Below are 20,931 nucleotides of genomic sequence, written 5' to 3' on the forward strand. Positions count from 1 at the left end.
TGATAAAAAAGCCAGCAGGATTGGAAATATCACACAATGTCTAAGAAAAAAAGAGCCGATAAAATTTGAATGGAAATTGCTTTACTTTATTTTTTTGCAATTCTAGCACAGAGCTTTACATCAGCTCTAAATATGAATCATATTATTTTACATGTCAGAAATATTTTATGTATCGTTGGGGCCAGGTTTCTGCAGACACCGTATAATACTCAAATTAGGGCAGATGCTTTCTAATGGGGAAGTTCAACATGGGAAAGGGGTTACCACACATAGAAGACTGCCAATGGAAGGGGAGAGCTGCAAATATTAAATGGCAGCTCATAGAAGATGTAGGCAGTTTGCTAGGGGTGAGGAGTTGCATTTGGATGAGAGCATTTGAGGTACATTGTACACTGCATTGGACACCATATTGCAGTGGCTGGACAGTGTAATGGTTAAGGGCTTTGCATATGACATAGGCAACCTGGGTTCAAACCTCGGCTCTTCATGGAAGATCCACATGGAATAGGAGGTGGGACTATTTTGCATCATAGAAGCAGGAGCTGCTATTGCATCATGGGGAGGCTACTGCATAAGGGGCTTTCATGCATGGAAAAGGAGTTGCATATGGGATGAGATAGGTCAGAATATAAACACTGACCTGGTGGAAGCAAAAAATATATATAAATGCTTTCCTGGTAAATTTAAAACTTAAAACAAATCGATTAATATTGCAAATGGATAAAGTAATTCCACTACATACTCTTCAAGACAATTGTTCTTGTCAGGAGAAGCTCATGTTCCTTCCTTAACCACTTGCCGACCGCACGCTTATACCGTGCGTCGGCAAAGTGGCAGCTGCAGGACCAGCGACGCAGTACTGCGTCGCCAGCTGCAGGCTAATTAATCAGGAAGCAGCCGCTCGCGCGAGCTTTGTTTACATTTGTACGGCGCTGCTGCGCAGCAGCGCCGTAAGGCAGATCGGCGATCCCCGGCCAATCAGCGGCCGGGGATCGCCTCCATGTGACAGGGGACGTCCTGTCACTGGCTGCACAGGACGAATAGCGTCCTGTGCAGCCTCGATCGCCGGGGGGGCAGCAGGTAGGAGAGGGAGGGGGGAATTTCGCCGCGGAGGGGGGCTTTGAGGTGCCCCCCCCCCACATCACCCAGCAGGCAGAAGAGATCAGACCCCCCCAGCACATCATCCCCATAGGGGGGGAAAAGGGGGGGCAATCTGATCTCTTTGCCTGCTACCTGATCTGTGCTGGGGGCTGCAGAGCCCACCCAGCACAGATCAGTAAAAACAGCGCTGGTCCTTAAGGGGGGGTAAAGGGTGGGTCATCAAGTGGTTAATTAATAGTTGGCTGAAAATTTGCTGATGACCTGTCAAATGCATGTACTGTCCATATGGTTTGGTGCTGTTTCATTCTACTTAACATTAACAACTCAACTGAATCAAATCAGCAACATTAGATCCTCATAGATTGGCTTAACTTAAAGGGAAGGAAAGGTGGGGGGAAAGGCTGCGCATCCCTAAACACATGCTGCAATTGAATGGTTAATCGCATAGGCATACACCGCCTCTGCCAGACTGAAAAATGCATGCCCTGCATCCAAGACAAGTGCTAACATTTATTAAACTAGGAGGTACTTTAGCTTCCAATATGGTTTGCATGCAAAGTATATTATACTAGACACTTGCGCCACGGTGAGGCAGACCTCCGGGCAAGTGACCTAACCTAAATTTAAAACCTCAGGAGCAGCTAAGCAGAAAAAAATGTGTAACTTACATTTGGTAGAACAGCGAGGGGAATGCCAGCGCATACCACGTACCTCCTAGTTTAATAAATGTTAGCACTTGTCTTGGATGCAGGGCATGCATTTTTCAGTCTGGCAGAGGCGGTGTATGCCTATGCGATTAACCATTCAATTGCAGCATGTGTTTAGGGATGCGCAGCCTTTCCCCCCACCTTTCCTTAACTTTGTAACTATGTAACTGTCAGGTTAGCTGCTCCCAGCCCCTCCTCCTGAGTTTCCTGTTTGCATGATAAGTAGTAGCAGATTTGCATATGATTTGCATCTGAATTGAATGCGAAGTGTGTAGAGAGTCTATATAGGTGCTACACACTGAGCTGGTGGTCATTTCAGATGCAGCCTTAGTGGTATGCGCTGGCGTTCCCCTCGCTGCTTAACTTAAAGGGACTCCGAGCTCATAAAAAAAATGAAAGTTTTACTCACCTGGGGCTTTCTCCAGCCCAGTGCTGGTCGGGAGGTCCCACGACGGCGTGGCAGTACGGCGCATGCGCGCTTTAATCGCGCATGCGCAGTACCTTCACGCCGGCCGCCGTGATGACGCGAGGCGGCCGGCATGTGACGTAATCCGCGTCATATGCGGAAGGAGCAGCCCGACACTCTGCTGAGTGTCGCCCGGGCTGCGGCCTGTCAGCCATTCCGGAGCGGGGAGAAGGAGAAGAGCCAGGATGCCGTCGTGGGACCTCCCGACCAGCACTGGGCTGGAGAAAGCCCCAGGTGAGTACAACTTTAATTTTTTTTTATGAGCTCGGAGTCACTTTAAAGATCTGGGAAATAACAGCATAGTTGACAAAATTGTTTATGGTGCCCATGCATGGTACAATTTTTTCATTTTTTGGATTAGATAAGTGTGTTTGATTATTCCATTAGATCAAATATAAAGATTTTTCCAACATATCTGATCAGATTTTAATTGCTAAACTTTTGACATTCATTTTATTCTATCGTTTTTCACCAGTAATGGAAAAGAGCAGTTTTTAAAATACTCAAAATAATTTTGATATTACTTTTTCAACTACATTTTGGTCCTTTAATTTACAAAGTGCTGAAAAGTTATTTTAAAGATAAGATGAAAGATAAGATGAAAAATTATCTCCTAGGAGAAAACTAGGAGTAAATGGTAATTGAATAAGAGGCATTGGGGTGTGTGATAAACTGCATTAAGCAGAATTACGAACGTCAACCCTGTGCCCAATCCAATTCACTTTTTCTCTTGGGGATAATTTCTCATCTTCTGTTTAAAATAACCTTTGTGTTCAGCAATTGAAAAAGTACCAAAAAGAAGGTGAAAAAGTATTTGCTTGCTTGCTGGTGGCTTAAAATGCATTTTAAATATAATGTGAAAACACCACCTAGGGGAAAATATAGGAGAAAAACTTGAATTGGAATGAATAGAGCAGAATGCAATGCATTACGCTCTATTCATCATGTCGTAACTAGAGTTGGGCCGAACGGTTCGCCTGCGAACGGTTCCATGCGAACTTCAGTGGTTCGCGTTCGCGTCCCGCAGGCGAACTTTTGCGGAAGTTCGGTTCGCCCCATAATGCACCATGAGGGTCAACTTTGACCCTCTACATCACAGTCAGCAGGCCCAGTGTAGCCAATTAGGCTACACTAGCCCCTGGAGCCACTCCCCCCCTAATACAAGGCAGGCAGCGGCGGCCATTACGCTCACTCGTGTGCCTGCGTTAGTGAGAGTAGGGCGAGCTGCTGCAGACTGTCTCTCATAGGGAAAGATTAGTTAGGCTTAGCTTGTTCCTGGCTGCATACCTGTTCTGTTCAGTACCTGCATACCTGTTCAGTGAACCTGTTCAGTGAACCTGCCACTGCATACCTGTTCTGTGAACCCACCACTGCATACCTGTTCTGTGAACCCACCACTGCATACCTGTACTGTGAACTCACCACTGCATACCTGTTCAGTGAACCCACCACTGCATACCTGTTCAGTGAACCCACCACTGCATACCTGTTCTGTGAACCCACCACTGCATACCTGTTCTGTGAACCCACCACTGCATACCTGTTCTGTGAACCCACCACTGCATACCTGTTCAGTGAACCCACCACTGCATACCTGTTCAGTGAACCCACCACTGCATACCTGTTCAGTGAACCCACCACTGCATACCTGTTCAGTGAACTTGCCACTGCATACCTGTTCTGTGAACCCGCCACTGTATACCTGTTCTGTTCAGTGAACCCGCCACTGCATACCTGTTCTCGCCATGGTGCGCACAAGTCCAGCACGGCCGTCACTACACAAACAGCTGTTTGCGGTGCGTTACACGGTGTTAAACATGCAAGATGTTTTAAAGCACTTTAGGCCTGTCATTTAGCATTCAATGTGATTTCTGCCCTTAAAACGCTGCTTTGCGTCAAATCCAGATTTTTCCCGGGGACTTTTGGCATGTTTCCCACTCCTTCACCTGGGGGTCCAGGTGTTAGACCCCTTGAAACATCTTTTCCATCACTTTTGTGGCCTGCATAATTTTTTTTTTTCAAAGTTCGCATCCCCATTGAAGTCTATGGCGGTTCGCGAACTTTTACGCGAACCGAACCTTACGCGGAAGTTCGCAAACCCGGTTCGCGAACCTAAAATCGGAGGTTCGGCCCCACTCTAGTCGTAATACGTTATGCACGTAATTCTGCTTAATGTAGTTTGTTACATACACCCTACTATCTCTGGTTATTGTTTTCCCTCTCACCAAGTAATCAGAAAGTCACATATCACTGATTTTTCTACCAGAAAACAGTGACATCACTAGCTCCACAACTAGGCAGTGGCATAGCAATAGGGGATGCAGAGGTTGTGACCCCACTAGAGCCCTTTGACCAGAGGGGCCCCGAGGGGCCCTCCCTCAATTGCAGTATTAACTCTTTATTGATCCCATGCTGGTAATAATCACTTCTACAGATGCTTTGAATAGTATTATTAACAAGCTGTTCCCCATCCTCGTCTTGCACCTCTGACACTGTGGTTGTCCTTGGCAGGTATTGGTGGACCATTTTAATTGTTATGTATAGAGTGGGGGGCCCAATGTAAAAATTGCGCTGGGGCCCATAGCTCCTTAGCTACGCCACTGCAAGCAGGCTACCTGCGAAAACGGTCAGGGCTGGTTTTAGCCACAATGGGGCCCCGGGCAAAATAAACTTGGGGGGCCCCCCAACAGATACCCCGGAACAAAAATCGGCATTAAGGGACCTTTTTGCAGCTGGTATAGTCAGGGTGTGAAGCCCCAATCAGTCGGAGCTCCACATTCTGGCTATCCCAATCTGCATGGGGGACAAGGGGTTAAAAAGTTTCAGAAGGGGGGACCCCATGTAATTTAAAAAAAAATCCCACACTTCCCCCCCCCCTACCCCCCCCCCCCCGCCCCCCGAAAAAAATTCAGAAGGGGGGACCCCACGTAATTAAAAAAAAAAATTCCCACACTCCCCCCCCCCCCCCGAAAAAAATCGGGGAAATAGGAAAAAATGCCAGGGATCTTCATACAGCCATATTGCGGCTGTATAGCGATCCCTGGCCAAAGCCCTGCGGCTGCGGAGGAGTTTCCACCCCCTGGAAACCCCGTCAGGAAATTCATTGCTCTTTCTTTTGATACATGTAAAATTACACTACCGTTAGGTTTGCTACTAAAAGTGACATTTACCGCATTTAAAAGTATACTTTTTTCCTTCAAAACTTTAAAATCGATTTTCTCAAAAGCTATAAGGTCTTTTTGAAAAATTGTTTTTTCTTCTTATTTCCAATGATTTCCTTAACATATCCTGCAAATTTGGGGTTTCTAGCATTTAAGGTGGATTTGCTATTACCGTTAAAATCGGCGGGTTTTTAAATGTGTATTTTTTTTCCATTGAAACTTTAAAATCGATTTTCTCAAAAACTATAAGGTCTTTTTGAATTTTTTTCCCTCTTGTAGCCACTGGGGGCCCCTACAGGCTCTGGGACCCTGGGGCAATAGCCTTCTTTGCCTCTATGGTAGCGCCGGCCCTGAAAACGGTGTTCAATATTGTCGATATGTGTGCATTTGCCAAGGTCTAACATTGTTGCCATTTTGATTTTAAGACATGGGATAACTTACCTGATGCTGTTTCTAATCTTATCTTGTGAGTTACAGGAGATCTCTGATGGAGGATAAAGTGCACACAGACACCATGAGTCAGCTTCTCTCAGGAAAACACACTGTTCTCTTGTAAACATTATTTAGCACTTCATGGTTAACAAAGAGACAACATTGTCATATGAATCCAGATTAGTGGATAAACTGTAAAAGCGCATATGAATAATCACATATCAAAACAAATATAGAAACACAGTCGTGGGTATTAGCATTATGCATGTCTGATTGCCAGCATGGTGGGGTAGTGGTTAGAACTCTCACCTTGCAGCACTGGGTCCCTGGTTTGAATCCCAGCAAGGGCACTATCTGCACAGAGTTTGTATGTTCTCCCTGTGTCTGTGTGGGTTTCCTCTAGGCACTCTGGTTTCCTCCCACACCCCAAAAACATACAGATAAGTTAGTTGGCTTCCCCCTAAATTGTTCCTAGACTACAATACATACAATACATGATTCATACATAGACATATGACTATGGTAGGGATTAGATTGTGAGCTCCTCTGAGGGACAGTTAAGTGACAATATGCTCTGTGGAAGATGATGTTGGTGCTATATAAATACTAAATAATAATAATTGCCAGATGTATGGTATGAACTAACTTCATAGTCAGCCTATGGTTTGAGTCCCTCAGTGCCAATTGACCAACCTGCACAGTGCTTAAAGAGAACCTGAACTGAAAGTAAAAAGTCAAAATAACCATACACAGCTCATACTCATTTCCTGTGTAGTCTACTCCTCAATCTCTTTCTCCTCTTCTGCATCCCATTTGTCCACTGTGATCAATGGAATTCTCTGTCCTCCATTTTAAAAATTGCCATTACTCCTTAACAGCTTCCTGGTCAGCACGCTATTAAAGTGTATTATCACCCACTTGAACCATAGGGAAACATGGAAATTACCTTGCCCATTCAGTTGTAACTGACAGCTGCTGATAGAAAAACTGACAGCAACTGGTATATTTCGGTTCTGACAAAGTATTGTCAGAACTGGAAGGTATCACTGTAAAGGTGACCACACACAATACAATAAAATTATCCGAATTTACATCAATTCAATAAATAAGATCAGATCTCCCGAAAAAAATTGAAAGCTTTTTTTTTTTCATTCGATCCCATTGGATTACCCGTTTTTTTTACATTTTTATCAATCCGGAAGGCTGGAAATTTTTCTTCAAATTTTCTAAAGATTGTATGGTGTGTTTGTCAATGTATTAATATACACACCCTAGCAATTTTCTCAGAGTTTCCAATCATTTTTATCATAGTTGGGGAAAAATTGAAAATAGGTGTGTGGTACATTGGTCATGTTTTTGAAATGTTACAATTAGTCAGAAAAATTGATTGCAATTCTTGAATTGAACAGATATTTAAAAAATTGTATGGTGTGTGGTCACCGTGTGGTCAGTGCCGAGCACACAAATAACTATGCTGTGTTCCTTTTTTTCTTTCTCTGCCTGAAATAGTTAAACATCAAGTATGCAAGTAACAATTTCTGTCCGGGTCGGGACCAGGTCGCACTGGGTCAGCCTTTAGCATAACCCTCACTGATAAGTAATTACAGCCATAAAACATTTTTTCTGTCAGTAAATGGCTTTTAAGAGAAGAAAATAGATAAAAAGGGTCAACAATTCATAGATCTGAGCTCTGGCATACTTCAATGAAGGTGTCATTGAGCAGAGACAATGAAACCGTAAAAACTTAAAAACTAGATTTAAATATAAAATAAAACTGTGGGATATTTGGAAAAAAGTCATTTTTAGGAGAAGTAGGATAGATATAATTGTTTTTCTCAGAAGTTAATTTTCACCTCGTAAGTCCTTTAACCATTTCAGCTGCCCAGACGTGAAGCTCACGTCCGAGCGGCTGCTCTCCTGCGCACCCGCGCTTCGGTGCGCTCCCCGTTTTGTCCCCCGGTAGCACTGGGATCAGTGAAAGGGAACATGGTTCCCGATCACCGATCCTTGTCCCCCGCAGAAAAACCGAAGCGCTCACCCGTGAGGCTTCAGTTCTTCTGCCCGGAACAATTTCCGCATCCCCCTTGTACTTCCGCTTAGTTACATTGTATTACACAGGGCGACTTTTTCTGCTGAATGGAGCTGCTGACTTTGAGAAAAAGTCGCCCTGTGTAATACAATGTAACTATGGAAAGATGGATATCATTTTAAAGCTCTCTTTCTCCTCTTTCTGACGACACCTAAATCGTCGTCCTACGCCTTTTAGTTTTCTCTATTCCGTGGCAATTTCAATCGCGAAAATAGCGAAAACTAAAAGGGAGGCGGTTTATATATCATTGGAAAGAGGAGAAAGAGAGCTTTAAAATGATATGCATCTTCCCATAGTTTCTGCACTGCTCGGAGTCCCTTTAAACAATTATTGCACACTTTCTGTAAATCCAATAAATTTAATTTCACTTCTCAAAAATCACTGTGTGTGTCTCCTATATGATATATTTGACTGACTTTTTTTTATCGTATCAACAACCAAAGATTTATACAGGAAAATCATGACAACTAACCAGGTTGCCCAAACTTTTGCATCCCACTGTATGTACACTGAGACCTGTTCCAAAGACAAGTGGTGTTTTAAAATGAAAGTTGGTGAGTGCCCACATAAGAGACTTGTTAATGAATCACTTTGTTCCCCATTTTGATCTCTGTAATTTCACCTATTACCCCAGAGTTCTTTAAAGAGCACCTGTAATAACTCACTGCTGAAAATACGACAAATTGTTCAGGATACCCATTTTTATGCCAATTATCTTGGTTTTAGCACCAGAAATGCTTCTTATAACTATACAGAGCTAGACAAAGGCCCATGCAGGCCTTGCAGCTGCACAGGAGGCCATGTCCTCTAGGACTCTTGCAGTTGCACCACAACCAGGGCTATATTACAAAGGCTCTTTTCTGTGTATTTCGCACTGTAACCCCCCTTCCCATGAGGGTATTACGTCTTTCTTGTCTCACTCTCGCCCTGTGTCACTACTCACTATGTGGCTGTCTCTCCCTTAGCCACCTTTTGAGTTACTCATTAAAGATATTTCATGAATTTGCAGAAATAATAATGCAACCATATCAGAACTCAGCACATGTTGTGAACAATGTTCACTTTACAGGAGCCCAGCCACAAAGACGGTAATGACTACATATGTGGTTAGCTGTTCATCAATAGGTAAGTGTGTAAATCAACCAAAGAACAACCCATATAAGGAATTCAAGTATACATAGAGGCACAGTGCTGATATGTATATAGCGGTATGGTAACTAGCTATAATCAATACTGCAGTATCACAGTGTGGACTGCCGAGATGTCTGGTGTTTCTGCCTGCACCTCAGTCTTTTATTTTTTCTCTGAAAAAAGTACATATGCATTTCTGAATTGCTTCTGATGAAATAGTAAGGCATTATTTGAAAGCATGTTTGATGGCGTCTGAGAGGTGTGTTTGGGATGGGTGCTGGGGAACTGTGTTATTTATTAAATATGTAGCCCAAATGTAATCAACATCTTTAGTTTCCCTCTTTCTATGTCAGAATTCAAGCACACTTGGTGGTGAGCCACTTCCTCACTGACTCACTTACAGCCAAGGACGGGCCTTCCATGTCATGGCTCAGAGCGGGATGTGAGATACAGTGTCCTTAAATAGTAAAAAAATAATAATAATTTTCATTATGCCAGCATTGTGAACAAAGAAGAATATTTCTTCAGCAAAAGAATGAAAGTGAAGGTGAAGGATGGAAGAAATGAAGGATGGAAAGGGAAGAAGTCAAGAAGTCAAGTATGTTCTTTATTCCATCTTTCAAAAGCCTGAAACAAAAGGTTTGGTGTGTTATGTGATGTGTTCCATGGAGTTACCTGCACTTGCTATAAGTTTGTTAGAATCTAAAGGTGAAAGATCACATACAAATGTGTATGTGTCAGAAGCAGAGGAGGAAACCAAGCCAGATCAATTCTAGAATAGGGAAATTAAAGCCCTGTACACACACTACATAAAACTGGGCCAATACCAACCACCTCTACCTAGAATCCAGCATGTGTACAGCAACCCCCGACCCCTCTCAGCCAAGTGATGGCCAAAAGCATTGTTCCCACCACTCACCTGGCTCTCTCGGCCTTTTGTCCCTCCCTACCATAGAAACAGAACACCTTGCCAGCCCATAGGCTAGCAATCCGTCTGCAGTGTCAGCCCTGCAGTGCCACCCATCGGAACAAGTACAGAACCCTGTCAGACAGTGGCGTAGCTAAGGAGCTGTGGGCCCTGATGCAAGTTTTAAAATGTGGCCCCCCAAGCACTCTATACACAACAATTGATACGACGCACCAAAACCTGCCAATGGCAACTACAGTGTCAGAGGTGTAAGAAGGGGATGGGGAACAGATTGCTAATGATTACCACAATTCAAAGTATCTATATAAGTGATTACTATGAGCCTAGGACCAATAGAGAGCTAATATGTAGTTGAGGGAGGGCTTTTCGGGGCCCCTCTGACCCAAGGGCCCTGATGCGGTCACAACCTCTGCAACCCCTATTGCTACGCCCCTGCTGTCAGATGACATATGAGGCTTAAGAGTGATGCTGCAACAGAGAACAAGGACAAGACAGGAAGGGAGGATGGTGGTGGGGATATCACCAGAAAACTGAGAAGTATTTCCTACCAACAAAGAACTACTTCATGACCAAAACTTGGTTCACAAGGAAGTATCAAAATGGCTGTGCTGAGGAACTGACTTACTCATGGCCGGTCTTCCTCTTCTAAAAACTGCATTTTTTGTTGTGTTCTGTTTTCCCAATCAGAATAGCAATCCTCTTTGAAACAGAAAAGTGGATTCAACCAGTGAAAAGGAATTAGTGCTCATCAATATGCTAAGAACTGTCGGAAGTGCTTCATACAGTGGAAAGAAATGGAAATAAATTTAGCAGGAAACAGAGGTGTTATTGATGTGATACTTCAGTCACAGATTGAGAAGGAAATGTAGAAATACAATGATACCTTGACAAGAGTCTTTCACTGAATAAAAAGCCTTGCAACTCACATTCACAAAGTGAATTTGCAGGAACACAGGAAGTTACTTCAGCCATATGATGACTTCAGTGTAGGATATTTCCTTGCTTTACTAAAGCTACTGCCGATCTTGAACACCTTGGTCATGTGAAAAGACACCCTGGAGCCACAGCTTATCTACTACCAGATGTTCAGAATTCATCATATCAAGGCATACATTATACACCAGAGTTTACTGAGAAGGATTTGGGGCCTTTTCTCTCAGCACATGGTCCATTACTTCACACAAAAATGCTGCATCCCATTATGGAATTAGTGATAGCCTTATGGGGCTACCACGTTGAATGCGTGCGGTTGGTCCCATTGCATCTGCATTTTACCTTGAAGTGAGACACACTATCATTGGAAAGTATCCCTTACTGTATGGTCACACCATATATGGTATGGTGGTACATTGCTTTGCAACCTTTTGGGACTGTTGCGGTGTGATCATATAATAATTGCACTGCAACAGAGGATTCAGGTGTGGAAGGGACCATATAAAGCAAATACTATTATTATTAATAAGTATTTTTATAGCGCCGACATCTTCCGCAGCGGTGTACAGCGTACTATGGTCTAATGTTTGACATACCTCCTGATCAGGCAGATGTCAGAATAAGGGTCCTTTTCCACTAAGAAACGCCTTCTTCCTAATTCTAAGAAAGACAATTGTGAGGCAATCAGGCTGCAATCTGCCAAGTGTATAGAGCAATTGTAGTGCATTTGCGATTTGCACTAGATAACGACCGGGTCAATATTTTGATTTGCGCAATAGCAGGAAAAATCGTATACAAATTTTAGGCGCTAAATCATATGAAAACTGCAGCAGAATGGCAATTGCACTCCTGAGAATATTGCTTCGCAAACAGATCGCACTAATTGAATAATTCACTGCAATTTCCATCCATTTCACTGCACCCAGCGTTTATTGGTATCCAATCGCTAAATGCTGATAGTGAAAAAAGGTTCTTAGAAATGTACATTGAAGTTGAATTTGAAAGGAAAACAATGCATGTCAGAAAGTCTTTCTTTGGTTTTAGGAAGTGTCCCCCCCCCCCCCCCCCAAAAAAAAAACAGTGCAAAATGGTAAGAAATGCTTATCTGCTTATCTCACTGAGTTACAATCCCCATAATAGGGAAAAAGATACAATTTATTGATACACTAAAACATCTTGTTTCACAGGTAATTCAGTGCTTCTTCAGACCGGTAAAGTGTCTGGTGGCCAAGCATACAGAGCACTATTTGTGCATCAGTAAGGTAATCCTTTTCTTACCATTTTAAACTGTTTTTAAATATTTTATTTTTTAGATACGCCTCCTCCTTTTATAGTCTATACCTCCCAGTAAGGGGTTTGCTTTTTAGATTAAAAATATTTTTACTATCCACAGTTCTTTTTATTTTGGAGAGTGGCATGACACTTCTGCAAGAGATATCACGCACCAGAGAGAAAATAGGTATTCTAAACAAGCACCTTTACCATAGATGCTGATATTGCTACCCAGTTTTCTGATTATCTCTCCTTTTTCCTTTGCCTAGCTTAAAGAATGCTCCAGTGAAAATAATGTAATAAAAAAAGTGCTTCATTTTTACAATAATTATGTACACATGAATTAGTCAGTGTTTGCCCATTGTAAAATCTTTCCTCTCCCTGATTTACATTCTGACATTTATTACATGGTGAAATGTTTACTTCTGGCAGGTGATGTCAGTGGAAGGAGATGCTGCTTCCTTTTTTTGGCAGTTGGAAACAGCTGTTATTTCCCACAATGCAACAAGGCTCCCACAGAGTAATGTCAGGAGTCAGGACCTTATAGCTGTGAGGCACTGCCATCACACTGTGAGAGTGGTTTTACCACAAAATCAGCCATACAGAGCCCCCTTATCATCTGTTTGAGAAAAGGAATAGATTTCTCACGAGAAAGGGGTGTATCAGCTACTGATTGGGATGAAGTTCAATTTTTGGTTATGGCTTCTCTTTAAGAATTTGGTAATTCAGTATTCTATTCAGGAATATATGTACTCTTGTACAGTATTAATAACCAGGGCTGGATTTCTGGAAGGGCCACCAAGGCCCGGGCCTAGTGAGGCAGCTGGCCAAGGGACGGCTGGACATGGAAGAGGGATTGCTGCAAATGGCATAAGAGGCTGCATATATGGAATACAAAGGTTGCAAATAAGAAGCAACACATAGAAATAGGGATCTGCTGTACATGAATGTTAGACATGGAAGAGGGACCTGCACAAGAAATAGGAGGGGGTGCACAAGGTATAGGAGGGGGTGCACAAGGTATAGGTGGGTGTGGCACTGCACATGGAAAGGAAGCTGCAAGAAAGTTGGCCCAGGGGCAGAAAAAGTATAAATCCAACCTTGTTATCAACTGTATTAACAAAACTAAGTAATCATTTGAATAAAAACTGATTTTCTTTCTTTCTTTTTAATGGTTGGCAATGAGATTTTATTTTTATTTGATGCATTCAGTACATTGCTATATTTCACAGAAAAGGCCATGAATAGAAAAAGCGAAGATATTTGTGGCAAATACAAAGTAGCACTGTGTGATTCATTGTGTTAAATCACTGGTTTAATGCAGCACAGTATTTTTCCTCTGATTACATTACCTGTATTTTAATCCTATCATTCCTCATTGTGAGACTGTCCTGTACTCATTTTAGATAAGAAGAAAATTCCAGCACTAATGTTTCTTTTTTTTATTTTGAGCACTGACTGTTGACTTTTTGTTGTTCATCTTTTTATTTTATTTTATTTATTTTTTTTGTTGAAGCGCAGCTATATTTCTTTTTATTATTGTTGTGTGGGCAATGGATGTTCCTCTTGGGTTTCTCTGATCACCATGAGCAATGATAAAGGAGAACAATAAAGGATTTCATCCTCCACCTCATGTGTCTCCACCTGAAGCCTGTGATCAGTGTGAAAGGGGAGATGCTCTTTCAATATTTATATGAATCCTCTAGTTTCCTTCTCAACAGATGTCAATGTATAATGGGGCAACATCAAGGGAATGGGAGAAACTTGAGTAGCACCAAGTCAACTAAGGTTATATACAGGTCGCATCAGAAATCACTGTCTCATATTCTTGGCTTATAGGTTCGAGTGCAATATTTACTAAACTGTAAAACTTAAATGTGTGTTTCCAGACTGTTTTTTGTATAATGCTTGCTTCTTTCCGTTTTGTACCTATTGAGTATAAGTTAAGTATTTGTGTAATATATACATGGAGTGATTATAGACAGCAATTTGGAATGCCGTGTAATTCTAGTAATGCAGGAAGTCAAGGATTTTCCCATCTGTTTGTCCTCTTAAAGTGACCCTGAAGTAAACCTGAGTGACCTTAATCAGAGGATAAGATGGCAAAGCACATGATCACAGTCCATCCAGTAAGACAATGTGGCAGCGCACATCCATTTAAGCATCCTTTATTTTAAGGCATTTTATTACCAGGCAACAAGAATTGCTTGGAAAGAGAGAGTTACAAGGCAATGAGGGGCAGAAGTGTAGCTAGAAACCATGGAGCCTCATAGCAAAATAGTGGTTGGGCCCCCCCCCCAAAAATCATAAGACACCTTTGTGCTCTTCCACACACCAGTGTTAGGTAGCCAGAGGTGCCCCCCAGAATTAGGCAACCTCCCAGTATTAGTAGCCAGAGGTACCCTTAGTGTAGATAGCTAGAAGTGCTCCACACTAAAGGTAGACAAAGATACCCCCAATATTAGGTAGCTCCCCAGTATGGATAGTCAATTAATAAATTGCCCTCCAGTATAGGTAGCCAGAGGGGCCCCCAATATTAGGTAGCCCCGGTATAGATAACTTCTCTCCTTTGTTCTGTTTGCTTTATGCTGCACCTCAGGGGCCCCACTGAGGACCCCATTATCACTGCCAGCCATTATCACTGGGTCCCCTTGGCTACAGGCACCATAGCAGCTGCTATTGCTGCTGTGGTGATCCCTATGCCAGTGGTGAGAGGATCAACAGCCGTTTTGCACTGCCAGCATGCAGTGCTTCTTCAGGACCAAGTACATTATCACAGATTGTCTTTACTGACACCTTCATAAAAAAAAACAAGAATATAGATTGCAAATCAGTACTGTTTCAAAAGGTGTCCATACACTGGCGGATATGGCCAGTAGATTGATCCCTCCTTGATCATTATCTGATCAGAGAGTGTATCTAGCTGTTTGAATCCCTCCACACACAGATTTTCAATCAAATTCAGCTTGAAATCTATGACAATCTGAGTGCCCTCCAGGGTCCCAGTCCCCCTTGCTGTTCTCAACTTTCACCCATGCACAGGGCCGGATTTGTACTTTTACCACCCTAGGCCACTGTCATCAGCCGCCTCCTTCAGTATAGGTAGCGAGATGACCCCGTCCCCCTTCCCTCTAGTATAGGTAGCCTGATAACCCCCCCCCCCCCCCCCAGTATAGGTAGCCATATGACTTCTCCCCCTTTCCCTCTAGTATAGGTAGCTAGATGACCCCTCTCCCTTCTCTCTAGTATATGTAGCCAGATGACTCCTCCCCCTTTCCCTCCAGTATAGGTAGCCAGATGACTCCCTTAATCCCTTCTACCCTCCCCACTTTCAGTATAGGCAGCCAGCTCGCCATCACACCGCAGCAGTCATCTTTGTCTCTCACTTCTCCGCTCGTCTCCAGTGTAGAAGCTTCCTCTTCTTTTCCATCTCCAATGCTGCCTAAGTCCATAGCCGTCGGCCACAATGCAAACGTGCACAGAGAGTAAGGTGGCTGCTGCACAGGCGTATAGCAGTAGAGTAACATGGTCAGGCGCTTGCTTGATCTCCCTGCATTGCAGCATTTGCAAGCTTGCAAATGCTGCACCAGTTTAGCCTGCTGCTTTGGTGCCCTTCCTCCTCCGGTGCCCTAGGCCATGGCCTAGGTGGACTTGGCCTAAATCCGGCCCTGTCCATGCATGTGTCATCCAGCTCTCTCTTGTTTCTGGTGTCTGCTGGTCTCCGCCCACTGATCCTTTTCATATCCTGTGCCCAGGTGCCTCTGTATTGTAATGCAGGGGACAGACACTAGGGGTGCTGTGACGACTAGAGGCTCCTAGTGTGTATTCCCTACATTACTTCACACACAGGCACCCGGGACCAGAAGTGAAGAAGACACTGGGGACCAGCAGAGACCGAGACCATCAGAGATCAGGTTGTTCGGCAGACAGCTGAGAGTATCCTCTCATCAGTGACTGAATCGAACATCACTAGCGACACACTGCCGATTCACTGTCGATTGGCTGGAATTTTCCAACTGGACTGATCGACCCAATTAAGCAATTTTTGCCAGAAATCACTCAGTAGGTTGATTGAGCAGGCCAAATGCTGCAACGATTTCTCACTGATTCTATCAAAACAATCAAATTGACCTTATGTCGACGGAAGAAACTGATGAGTGTATGGCCTGCTTAAGGAAGAAGACCTCCAGTGTCTGAAGCAGGTCATTCTCCTTTGACTACTCATGATGTGACTGGTGGCTTCACTGACCAGCAGAGATAGTTACCTTATTGATTCTGCCCCAGTATCTGAAACAACTGAAAATGAAGATGTGCAGTTTTCACTGCAGGCATCATCTGATCAGGGGCGTACTGTGATCCTAGCGAGCACCTGCAAAACTCCACCCGCCAGGCCCTACTGCCTTACTCCTCCCCCCTACAAGATGCTGTGCCTAAAGGCCCATACACACGACTGAACGACGGGACGTTCAAACGGCCCGTCGTTCACGAAAATCCGACGTGTGTATGGGCCTTTAGTGTCTCCTCTCTGTGTAAGGGAGGCGGGGCTAAGGGGTGTAGAGCAGCATCAGCGTCATACATTAACTTCATGCAGAAAAGCGACGTGTCCTCTTCACTCCTCTCTTCACTGACTATACAGTGGCTCCTTATGGCTCCTGTCTGTGCATGTCATGTGATAAGCATCAAGAGCCACAAGGAAAAAGACTGTGCAGCAGCTACAGCGAAGAGAGGAGTGAGGAGGACATATTGCTCCGATGGATGTAAGGGGTCAAGGGGCTATTGTTACCAGTGGTGCTCAGCAAGATTTCGGATATCCGAACTACCCAGATAATCCGAACTTTGAACAGCAATTCGGATATTTTTTAAAATCCGAATAGACTATCCGAGCAAACCTGGATTTCCCATCTGAAATCCGAAATCCGGGTGAATAGTTAGTTCTGATATCCGAGCAGAAGCCAAAATCACCTTCAATGGCAAAAATCCCTTTCGAAGGCATCCAGGCCGAGAGAGAGAGAGAGAGAGAGAGAGGGAGAGAGACACCTCCGGAAGGGTTTTTTGCCATTTAAAGAGACTTTTGGAAGCATTTTAAGCCATTTTCAGGTCACTTCCTGTTTTCTATCCGGTTCCGGATTGGAAAATGTTAAGCTCGGATATCCGACCCGGATCGGATATCTGAGTATCCAGATCTGAATTAGATCCAGATAGTGAAAAGTGGTATCCGAGCAGCACTAAATTTGCTACGACCCAGCTTCTTATTCTGTAGCATAGCAACATAATATGCAGAGATAGCAACCACACTGAGCCCCTAGACCTTAGTATCCTCTACTTCAACTACTGTATTAGCTGTTCATTGTTACTGTGCTGGTAACAATCCAGCACAATAACGATGAATATGAAGAATATGAATTTGCTTTGAATAGTGGTAATCATTAACAAACTGTTCCCCTCCCCTGCTTACACCTCTCTGACACTGTGACTGTTTTTGGCAGGTTTTGATGCTCCCAATTGTCATGAATACAATGCATGAGGGGCCCAATGTAAAACTCCCACTGAGGCCCATAGTTTCTTTTATACATTACTACACTGATTATAAACCAAATCATATATGTAGCTGGAGCAATCCAGAATAAATTAAACTATTAAATGTATTACTTAATTCACAAAACACCATACCTAATTACAAAATGTCATACAATGTGTGCTGGTTTAATACTCAATTGCGGAATGTGGTCCTAATCAGAACCATGCTGAGAAAATGCCATTGTATGTATGTATGAATATGAAATTATAACAATGAGAATATGTACTTTGCTTTCTAGAGTTTGTGTGAACAGAATCTTAACCCTAAAAAGGTGTGTTTATATCACGTTAACACTGGCTGCACTGTACTTAATGTAAATCAGAGAAAGTCTTCAGCATTTCTCAATACTGTCACATGGCAAGCAAGCTTGCAATGACGCTAAATTGGTCTTCAGGTCATAGTAGTTCTTATCCTACATCTTGCTTGTACGTTTCACTAAATCCTTTCTTTATTGCCTACAAATGTCCCAGTAAAATTAACAAGTCTTTGCAGTCTTACATTTATGTTCATTCTTTGCATTCTGCAATCTGACATTTTTATATGCCTTGGGTTCTCCTCTTAATAGAAACCTCATGTGTTTTAGATATCTGTCTTAGAAATCATCCATTCATCTTAGTCCATTTTAGTGTGACCTACTGTGAGGCCAATCTTCTTCGTTATTGTGAAAAACCCAGGCATTACCTTTATCTCTATCTTACATGGCTTCATGGAAACATGAAACCTCTAGAATTGTTTCCTACAAAAAAGTCACATTTTCCCATCTAACAAGGAGCAGTAAAGGTGGTCATACATCAGACGACTTGGCGGCCAATCGACCATCTGATTCGATTATTATAATTTAATTGGATGAAAATCAATTAGGCAGGTGCATACATTTGGGCACCACAAACAAAAATGAAATCAATATTTAGTAGATCCTCGTTTTGCAGAAATTACAGCCTCTAAACGCTAAAATTTTTTGGACCATTCCTCTTTACAAAACATCTTTAGTTCATTCAGGTTTGATGGCTTCTGAGCATGGACAGCTCAGCTTTAACTCACACCACAGATTTTCAATTATATTCAGGTCTGGGGACTGAGATAGGCGTTCCAGAACATTGTACTTGTTCCTCTGCATGAATGCCTTAGTGGATTTTGAGCAGTGTTTAGGGTCGTTGTCTTGTTGAAAGATCCAGCCCCAGCGCAGCTTCAGCTTTGTCACTGATTCCTGGACATTGGTCTCCAGAATCTCTCATAATTGGATTCACCTGTGTATGTAGGTCAGGGGTCACTGAGCTTACTGTAACGATCGGTAACAACACACAGAGAGAATCTGATTATTGGTGATCTGCAGTATCACCAAGAATACAGATATATACCTGATTATTGATGATCTGCAGAATCACCAATAATACAAGTATGACTAACCTCTGGACACCTAAAACAGTGATAACAATAATGACAATGTCAAAACACAAGATTGTGGAAATGTCCACCACACAGCGATTCCTCAGAGGTTGGGTTACCTCTGAATGGGAACCCCGTATGTGAGATCCTCTAAAAGGCTGGAAGAGGATTCTCAGCCTCTAGCAGTAACAATCTGCTAGGGCAAGCGTCTCAGAGAGGCAAGCCTCAAAGATAGCCCACCAGTGGGAGACATTCCACTGGAGGGAGAAAGGTCAGACAAGCAGAGGTTCGGCAACAGCGAGGCGGCAGCAGTACAGGAACGGAAGGCTGATATAGAGTCGGTAAACAGGCAGGGTCGGCAACTTTGAATCAGATAGGCAGAGGTACAAGATCGATAAGAGAAAAGAGTAGTCAGGGATAGCCAGAGTCAAGACACAGGTAAATATACAATACAATCCTAAACTGAGGTGTGACACCCTTGGTATCAACACCTGATAGGAACTGACAGGAACTGAACTAAGGTCTGAGCGTTAACACCTAAGTATTCACGACAGCAGATGAGGAGCAACTGACACATAGCTCCTTATATGCTGGGAGCGCTTCTGCAGCACCGCCCAGCCGCCCAGCCAATCTGACAGCTAGCTGGAGTCAGCTGACCGGCGAGTCAGCTGACTCTCCATCTAGCTGCATAAAGGTCCTGCCGCTGGGCGCGCGCATGCGTAATGCGTGCCCAGTGTGCGGCTGAATGACCTGTGTGGGATAGCGAGACGGGGACCGCCGCCGGCTGATACGCGGAGACAGAGTCCATGCTGCTCTCCGCCGCGGCGGTATCCCCGCCGCCTGTTACAGTACCCCCCCACCCTTGAGGAGTGGACTCCGGACACCTCCTACATGGTTTCTCAGGATGTAACTGATGAAACCTCTTCCTTAGTTTCTCAGCATGCATGTGATCCTCTGGTACCCAAGATCTGTCTTCCACACCATACCCCTTCCAATGGACCAGATACTGCACAGAATTCTGTACCAGCCGGGAATCCAAAAATTTTTCAACCTCATACTCTGTCTGGCCCTCTAATACCACTGGGAGGGGGGGAGAGGAATCCACATACACTGCCGGCTTCAATAAAGAGACATGGAATGATTTCACACTTCTCATGCTGGCTGGGAGATCAATCACATAAGAGACATCATTGATCTTTTTGGCCACCAGATAAGGCCCTATGAACCTGGGACTCAACTTGGTGGACGGTTGTCTGAGTGCCAAATGTCTCGTCGACACCCACACCATGTCTCCAGGAGCAAAGTGCCACTCAACAGACCGTCTCTTGTCGGCCTGTTTCTTCTGATTCTGAAAGGCTACTCCTATTTTTTTCTTCACCTGTCCCCAAAGCTCCTTCAAAACCTTCTGCCAATCTTCCAGGGCTGGGAAGGGCGAGGAACACACCGGCAATGGGGAAAATTTAGGAGACCTTCCTGATACAACCTGAAAAGGGGACAAGCCCGTTGAAGAGCTTTTCAGGTTGTTGTGTGCAAATTCTACAAATGGTAAAAACTTAACCCATTCTGTTTGCGCATGTGCCACATAGCATCTAAGGAATTGTTCCAGTGCCTGATTAACCCTTTCGGTCTGCCCGTTGGTCTGTGGGTGATACCCAGATGAAAAGTAAAGGTTCATACCCAAACTACGGCAAAAAGCCCTCTAAAACTTCGATACAAATTGGACTCCTCTATCAGAAACTATATCATC

The sequence above is a fragment of the Hyperolius riggenbachi genome, chromosome 5 (genome assembly GCF_040937935.1).
Source record: "Hyperolius riggenbachi isolate aHypRig1 chromosome 5, aHypRig1.pri, whole genome shotgun sequence".
NCBI lineage: Eukaryota > Metazoa > Chordata > Amphibia > Anura > Hyperoliidae > Hyperolius > Hyperolius riggenbachi.